This window comes from Moschus berezovskii, chromosome 6 (assembly GCF_049115385.1).
Source record: "Moschus berezovskii isolate FMDL1 chromosome 6, NW_MosBer_1.0, whole genome shotgun sequence".
NCBI lineage: Eukaryota > Metazoa > Chordata > Mammalia > Artiodactyla > Moschidae > Moschus > Moschus berezovskii.
The window spans coordinates 23556735-23563755 of record NC_142465.1 but is presented as its reverse complement, the minus strand read 5'-3'; the positions used below and the strand labels follow the sequence as shown (position 1 = coordinate 23563755).

The 7021-nt window shown below is 50.4% G+C and overlaps 1 protein-coding gene across 3 annotated transcripts in view; it reads left to right on the top strand.

Moving 5' to 3' along the window:
- The first annotated feature begins 3381 nt into the window (after window positions 1–3381).
- The window catches only part of ATP2B1 (ATPase plasma membrane Ca2+ transporting 1), a 133943-nt gene continuing 130303 nt past the window's right edge, over window positions 3382–7021 (top strand). For 2 of the 3 annotated variants that reach the window (XM_088836850.1, XM_088836849.1), the window contains exon 1: window positions 3382–3520. The gene's annotated coding sequence lies outside the window, so the exon portion shown is untranslated. Of the gene's footprint in view, window positions 3521–4001; window positions 4142–7021 lie in introns of those variants that run through there. The other variant, XM_055396164.2, reaches the window with a different exon arrangement.

Here is a 7021-nt window from a genome sequence, read left to right as displayed (position 1 = left end):
CCATTCTGTGATCTGAAAATTCTTATTCCAGAGTTACCTGGAATCATCCATCATTTAATTCAGACAGAACTAATAGATAACAGTTCTCTGTTGTTTTCGGCTAAGTAATGTTTCTCTTCATATCTCTCTCTGGTGATCCAGGTTAATGGAAATTTGAGAACACACACAACTACTTTCTATGAAGCGTTGAATATTTTTCTTCTCCTGCCTCCGTACACCTGTCAGCTTTCTTTAACAGTCTGCAGTGATTAGAAGTGACACATTCACATATGTATAAATGTGTATTTTGGGAAATGATATGGTTTTAAAAATATGCTGCTGTTGGTATGTCTTTATTTTGTCCCCTTGCTAGATGCATGTGACAGAATTTTTGAGGGAATAAAGATTCAAATGCTTCCATTTACACTTAATTACACTGAGGGTTTTAGAAGACTCTCTCCACGAGTTACACAAGATTAGTTCACACTGAATTGGTCAACTTATCAGAAAAGATGTCAATAGTTTAGATTTATGCCACTAAATGGAACATTTGGAAAAGACTGATGCTGGGAAAGACTGAAAGCAGAAGAGGGTGACACAGGATGAAATGGTTGGATGGCATCACCAATTCAGTGAACATGAACTTGGGCCAACTCTGGGAGACGGTGAGGGACACGGAAGCCTGGTGTGCTACAATCCATGCGGTCACCAAGAGTCAGACATGACTTGGCGACTGAACAACAAAATGGAACATACTTTTAACAGTTTGCAAAATACATCGTTTTGAATACACAGTCTGTCTTCAAACAGTGTTAACATTTCAAATGGTAACTTGCCATAGGATTTAAACATCTTTATATACTGTTTTCGTCGTAACTAAAAAAGATATTTAAATTGTATTCAAATAATTTTTCCAAATTAAGTATTTCAACAATAAATTGCATCATTATATTGTTCTTATGCAGTCATATATCTCCGGATCAATTAAACCCATAAAATAAGTGAAGTATAAGATTAAAAGGATATGACTATATTAAACACAGTGGCATCTTGTAAGTAGTTCCATTTTTATGTAAATGCTAATTAAGCAAACCAAAACTCTTGATTTTTAACAATGAAAAATATGCCATTAAGAAGGTTTCATTGCTAAACCTTTGGGAGAAAAAGATGAATTTCCTAATTTAATGTGTACAATTATTTATATATTGCTTTCTACTTGAATGAAAATATAAAAACCAAATGACACAGTATAATCATCTTAACTATGACAGTAAAAATATACTATTGTATGTAACTCACATGTCATTAAAATGCATATAAATATGTTCTGGGATAAGGAAATCCTATGGATAGAGGAGCCTGACAGGCTGCAGCCCATGGGGTCACAAGAGTTGGACAGGACTTAGTGACTAAGCCACCAGCCATATATGTATATGAGCCCCATACATGAAAACTCTATTGAAATCATATTCTAAAGTGAAGATGTTGAGTAACTTTTCATAACCACAACACTTTAACAGCATATATTTTATTATCCAGGACTGCAACAAACCCACAAAGTGAACATATCCTAGTTTAATCTATTACCCATTTTGCTAGTGCACCATAGTAATGAATCATATATTACTTTAACGTCAAATTCTTGATTAAAGTAGAATACATAATTCAATTTTCTATTGAAGGAAAAGTTGGACAAAAGCCAGTGATTCTTAAATGTCTCTAAGCCGTTTAGAAAAGTTAATCTGTTCTTCTGTTAAGAAGTTTAGAAATAGTGTCAGGAATGGTTGTTGTACCCACCACCAATTTCTTAACAGATTAAAGACACACACAAAAAAGTATCATCCTGCCCAGTGCTTATTTTGCATGTCTAGGGCACAGCTCAAAATGTTGGCACTGTTTGACCTGGAAAGATACGTAAATTGATAAAATTTTTTCAACAAGGTTACCTTGGGTTGTTTTTTTTTAACTTTTCACATATTTAGCTTTTAATGCTTCAAAAATATTTTAAACACTATCAGAGTGAACAAACAGAATAAAGTCCTTCGTATCACCTATTTGTTTTCCAGGAAGACGTTACAGACATTACTTTTTGCAGCCCTGAAGTGAGAAGAAAGGAGACTCTGATGAACTTATCTTTCTGTTCTACGTGGCCCTGAAAATAACACTGACATGGTCTCTAAAGCAGCGGCGACAGGTCAGAGGCGATGGGGCGGGTGTCTTAGGTAAGTTACAGGTCTTTACACGTGTGTATGTGTTGTGTAGGAAGGAAAACCGGTTTTATTCTTAAAGATGTCACTACGGTGGTTTTTTATTAACTTGCAAAATCTCTTGAAGGTTGGCGAAAAACGGGTTACCTTTCAGCATCTCAATTATCCCGCGTATCACACCCCCGCCCCGCAAAGAAGAGTGCTGGGTCGAGATGCTACAAGTGAACTAAAAGAGCCAACAGCTTGGCATAGGCAGAAAAAGCAAACACCAAACAAAACCGCGGGGATTCTGAGCGCGGACCATCAGGGGCCCGTGTGCGCCCGCCAAACCGCTGGGTTAACCCTTTGGGCGCTGCAGCGGGGATCCCCGGAGTCCACGGGCCCGACCTGCAGAAGCAGAGACGGGGCGCCCCGCGCCTGTGCGGGGTACGGGCTATCGTTCCACAAGAAGGGCCCGAGCTGGGGGGCACTTTTGTCGTCCGGCGCGTGAGTCCGGGCCCAAGACAGGCCAGTACTGAGTGGAGCAGAGGCGCGGCGAGGAAGCCGCTCCAATGTCCGCGGACGCAGGGGTCCACGTTAACCTGTCTTCGCATGGAGGGCTCACCCTAGCCGCCCGCCCTTCACCGGCCTCTCGGGCTCGGAGGGGCGCAGGCCCTGGGGTGGCCCCAAGGTGAAGGGTGACCAAGTCCGCCCGCGGCAGTCGTCGCTTTCCAGCCTCCACGGTCGCGGGAGCCGCCCGGGGCCGCGCCGAAACGGCCGCCGCGACGGACGGAGTCACCGCCCCCCGCGTCCGCGCCACCCCCTCGCCCCCCGCTCCCCCTGCCCCCCCGCCCCGACACGTCATGGAAACACGGACGTCAGAGCCTCTCAGCCAATCGCTGACAGCGACTGGAGGAAAGAGGCGAGCAGGAGGGGGCGGGGGCAGCGGCCGGGCTGGGCGCTCAGCGGAGGAAGAGGGAGAGGCGCGCGGCGGCGCGAGTCCCCCGCCCCTCACTCCGGCCACCCTTGCCCCACCGCGCGGCAAGTTCTAATCGCCGGGCGCGTGCTCGGCAGCCGGGAACGCGCTCGCCGGGTCCTCCCCTTAAACGCCCTCTCCGCGACGCTCGACTCCCAGTCTCCGTCCGAGTCGCGCTTCCTCCCGCGCGCGCGCGCGCGCCTGCCCGCCCCCAGGCTCCCCGCGGGCCGCGTCACGTGACCGCGCCTAGCCAAGGCGGCAGCGGCGGCGGCTCGAGCTGCGGCGGCGGCGGCGGCGGCGGCAGTGGCAGCAGCTGCGCCGCCAGCGTGGAGCGGGAAGCAAGAGGGTGTGGAGAGCAGGGAGCGCCAGACCGGAACGGGTGAGTGTCCTCCTCCCCTTGCCTCCCCCGGCAATCCTGCGCGCCACCCGGTGCAGCGGGGCCCCTGCATGAAGCTTCGCGCAGCCCCCCTCGTGCTCGGTGGTCGGCTCTCCGGGGGCTGCGGCTCCCGCCCCGAGCGGGTCGCGCCGCGCTGTTCAGCGAGGGGGCTGCACCCCCGCCCGCCGCTGCCTTTGCGGACGGCGGCGCGAGGCCGGCGGAGCTGCCCGTGCTGAGCGCGGCGCGCCCTGTGTGCGGCTCTGCGGAGCCCGGGAGGCGGGTCCTGCGGGGACGCGGGCGGCCACTCGGCGGCTGCCGGGCTCTGGGCGGGGGCCGGCCCGGGCGCCGCCTCCTCCTCCGCCGCTGCCGCCTCCTCGCAGTGCAGCGTGAGTAGGGAGCCCAGGCTGGTGGACGCCGAGCCTCTCGGCTGCGCGGTCACCTCATCCTCGAGGTACAGCCGATCCTCCGCGTGGCGCCCCGAGTGCTCCGAGCCGCCTGTGGACGAGCCGGGGAGCGAGCCCTCCATCTCCGCGCTTCCCGCAGCTTCCACCGCGCTCTCCCTCGACCCTCCTGCAGCCTCCCCTTTCTTTCCCCTTCGGAAAATGGTTCCTGCTGCCGGGCGAGGTGAGTCGCGGCCGCCGCCCGCCAGCGGCGGGGGCGGCTGGGCAGGTCACCTGCGGGGGAGGCCGGGCGGAACGCGGAGGGCCGGGCGGCGCGGCGGGGATCCTGACGGCCGGGTGCTCCGCGGACAGCGCCGATTCGGGCGAAGTTGGCGGGGGCGGTCCGCGGGGCCCCTGGCAGGTGGTCTCTCGCTGCGCCCGCCCCGGCAGATCGTAAAGGTGAGCGGGTTCCTCGGCGTGCGCCCAGCGCCGTGTCCGACCCGGAGTCCCCGCGTAGGGCTCGAGGGACGGGGTTCGGTGGGACTTCGCGTAGACACCCGCAGCTTTTTATGGCTTCTCCGAGCCGCCTCGGCCGCGCCGTAGCCCATCCTGCGGCCGGCCGCCCCCGCCCCGGCGCCTGGTGACCTTGAGGGCAGCGGTGCCCGGCACTCTTTCCTGGCGCCCCGGGAGGGTCACCCCTCTAATCCCTGGCTTCGGCCCCACTGGCGCTCCGCGGGCGGAGAGCGGACCCCCGACTCGGGCTAGATAATTGATGTGTGTCACACCGGACGATGATTCCACGGGAGTTGAAGAACCGCCTCGCCTTTCTCCCGGCGTCTCCAGTCTGGACCCCCAGGATATTCATGGTTGCTTCCGTCCGATTCGCGTTCTTAGACTTAGTTTAAAAGAAAAGAAAAAAAAATCTTGCGTCCTCCACTCTTTTTTTGGAAGGGTCAGTAGGAACCGCATTCGCGGGGGTAGGGGGGTGGTGTGCTCCCTTGATTCCATCCTGCGGGCGAATCCTCTGGCTAGGCTAGTTAGCGACCCCTGGTTCTGCGCCGCGGTCCCTGGCCAGGTTGGTGTCTGTGCGCATTTCATTCACCAGTTTTCTGGCACCTGGCAGACGCCAGGAGTGCGTCTCGGGACTGGCAACGCCGGGAGTGCCCTAATCCTGTGCGGTGCAGCGGTGCCGGGGCGGGCCAGAGGTGCCAGGGTGGTCTTTCGACCAGCGAAAGCCTTGATCCTCCTCTGCAGGCGTAATTGTGCCCTTCCTCGGGTGGGAGCGCAGCAGCCAGCCACCTCGGGCCTCTGTACACGGTACTTTTCTGGGTTTATTAATAATCTAATGGCCCCAGTTGGTATCGATTGCTGTTTATGATAAATTAGTTCTATGGATTTGTCTTCCTCGGAGTGTAGGTATATGCATCTATTTGGACTGTCTGCCTTTCAACATGGAAGGCTTTGTTGTGTTTAACCTCCCCTACCTGAGGACAGTCTTATTTTAAAATAAAGCTCTTGTTCAGCGTGGGTGTATTTTATAAGAAGAAGTACTTGTGAGGCTCTGCTTTGTGTGAGGCTCTCGTCGGGCAGAGGGTGTGTAACCCTTTGGATAGTAACCCACGTGAGTGAATGAAGGGCCTTCACCGCTCGCCCTGCTGCCAGCCTTCCCCAGACTCCCTGCCCTTGTGTGTGGCAGAGGCGGATTGAGGGGAATTAAAGGGATTGGAGGAGAATCTGCTTTTTATACTTGAGCGTTTCATTTGGTTCCCCTGCCACCCCCCCCTTCTTTTCCTTTTTTTGTCCTGGTGAGTTTAGATTTGAAGTAAATAGAAACATGTTCCTTAAAGGGAGCCTTTGAGAACTTGTATATGAAGTGGGCTTATTTAGCCATGATTTCAGGGGGACGTTTTAGTTTCTACCTTGCTTTGCATGAGACAGTTAAATTGCTGTAATTAAGGGTGGATCTCTGTCCTGATTTTGGCTTGGGTGTAACTGCAAAGATCTTTGAAAAGTAACAGTTATTTCCTACCATACAGTCTGCAAAAGTGAGTCACAATCGGGTGACTTGAGGACAGAGCGCCACCTTTAAGATTTCGGCATATTCTTTTATTAAAATGGTGAATATTCAGATTACGCCTTCTTGACTTTTGTTGGAGTTGTCATTACTGGCATCCCCATTTAGATGTGTAAGATGAAACTGTCTTCATTTTTCTGTATTTTCTAATTCTTCACTACTTTAAGGAGGTTTCTGCAATTGTATGGGAAATCATGGTTTTTTTCATTGAAGCTTGGGATTTAATGTAGAACTCTGAGAGGAGATGAGAAACTAGATTTGATTTGTGCTTATGAAATAACAGGGACAATAATAGTTTGGATCTGTTTAGGAAAAGAAGGAAAGTAACAGCTTCATTGTAAATAGATATTTAAAATTAGGTGTTGCCACAAATAAGGGTACTCACTAGCATGACAGTGGTTTTATAAATTTTTTTTAGCTTCTGTGCTATGAACAAATTCTAAAGTAAATATGCAAAATTATTAACCTTGTTTGAATAAGGTGTAATAATTCTTTTTTTGTTTTTCATCTTCCAACAGCTTGCCTTTTATGGTTTGCAAGTTTTCAAATTACTTGTTTTTAGATAATGCAAAGGAGGACTTCAGCAGGCGTACTTAACACTCAGTTATTGAAGACCTTATTGGAAAAAGTGGTTTCTGTGTGTGCCTTTTCTCAAATGTATCTCGTATAAAAATAAATGGAGTTTTTTTAATGCTTAGGAAACAAATGCTGCAGTGACAGCTGAATGGATGGGATTTCCTTCCCAACCACTTGCTTCTTCCTGTCCCCCTCCCTCACAAATCAAAAACTTACGGTACACTGTCTGTTGAGACACGGATACCTTCTGATGATTGTGACTGCAGATGTAACAAAAAAGATGTAGCTTTCAAGTAATGAATGAATAAATGTGTGAATATTACTAAATATAGTTTTAATCACAAGCCACAAGGTTGTCAGCATTCCTATCTGCGTTTAATTTTTAATTCAACACTTGCAGTTTCTTCATAGACTACTGTAAAGCGTATGCTATTGAGCTCCAGATAGTTTTATTAAGGTAAAAAAATCTGCTTG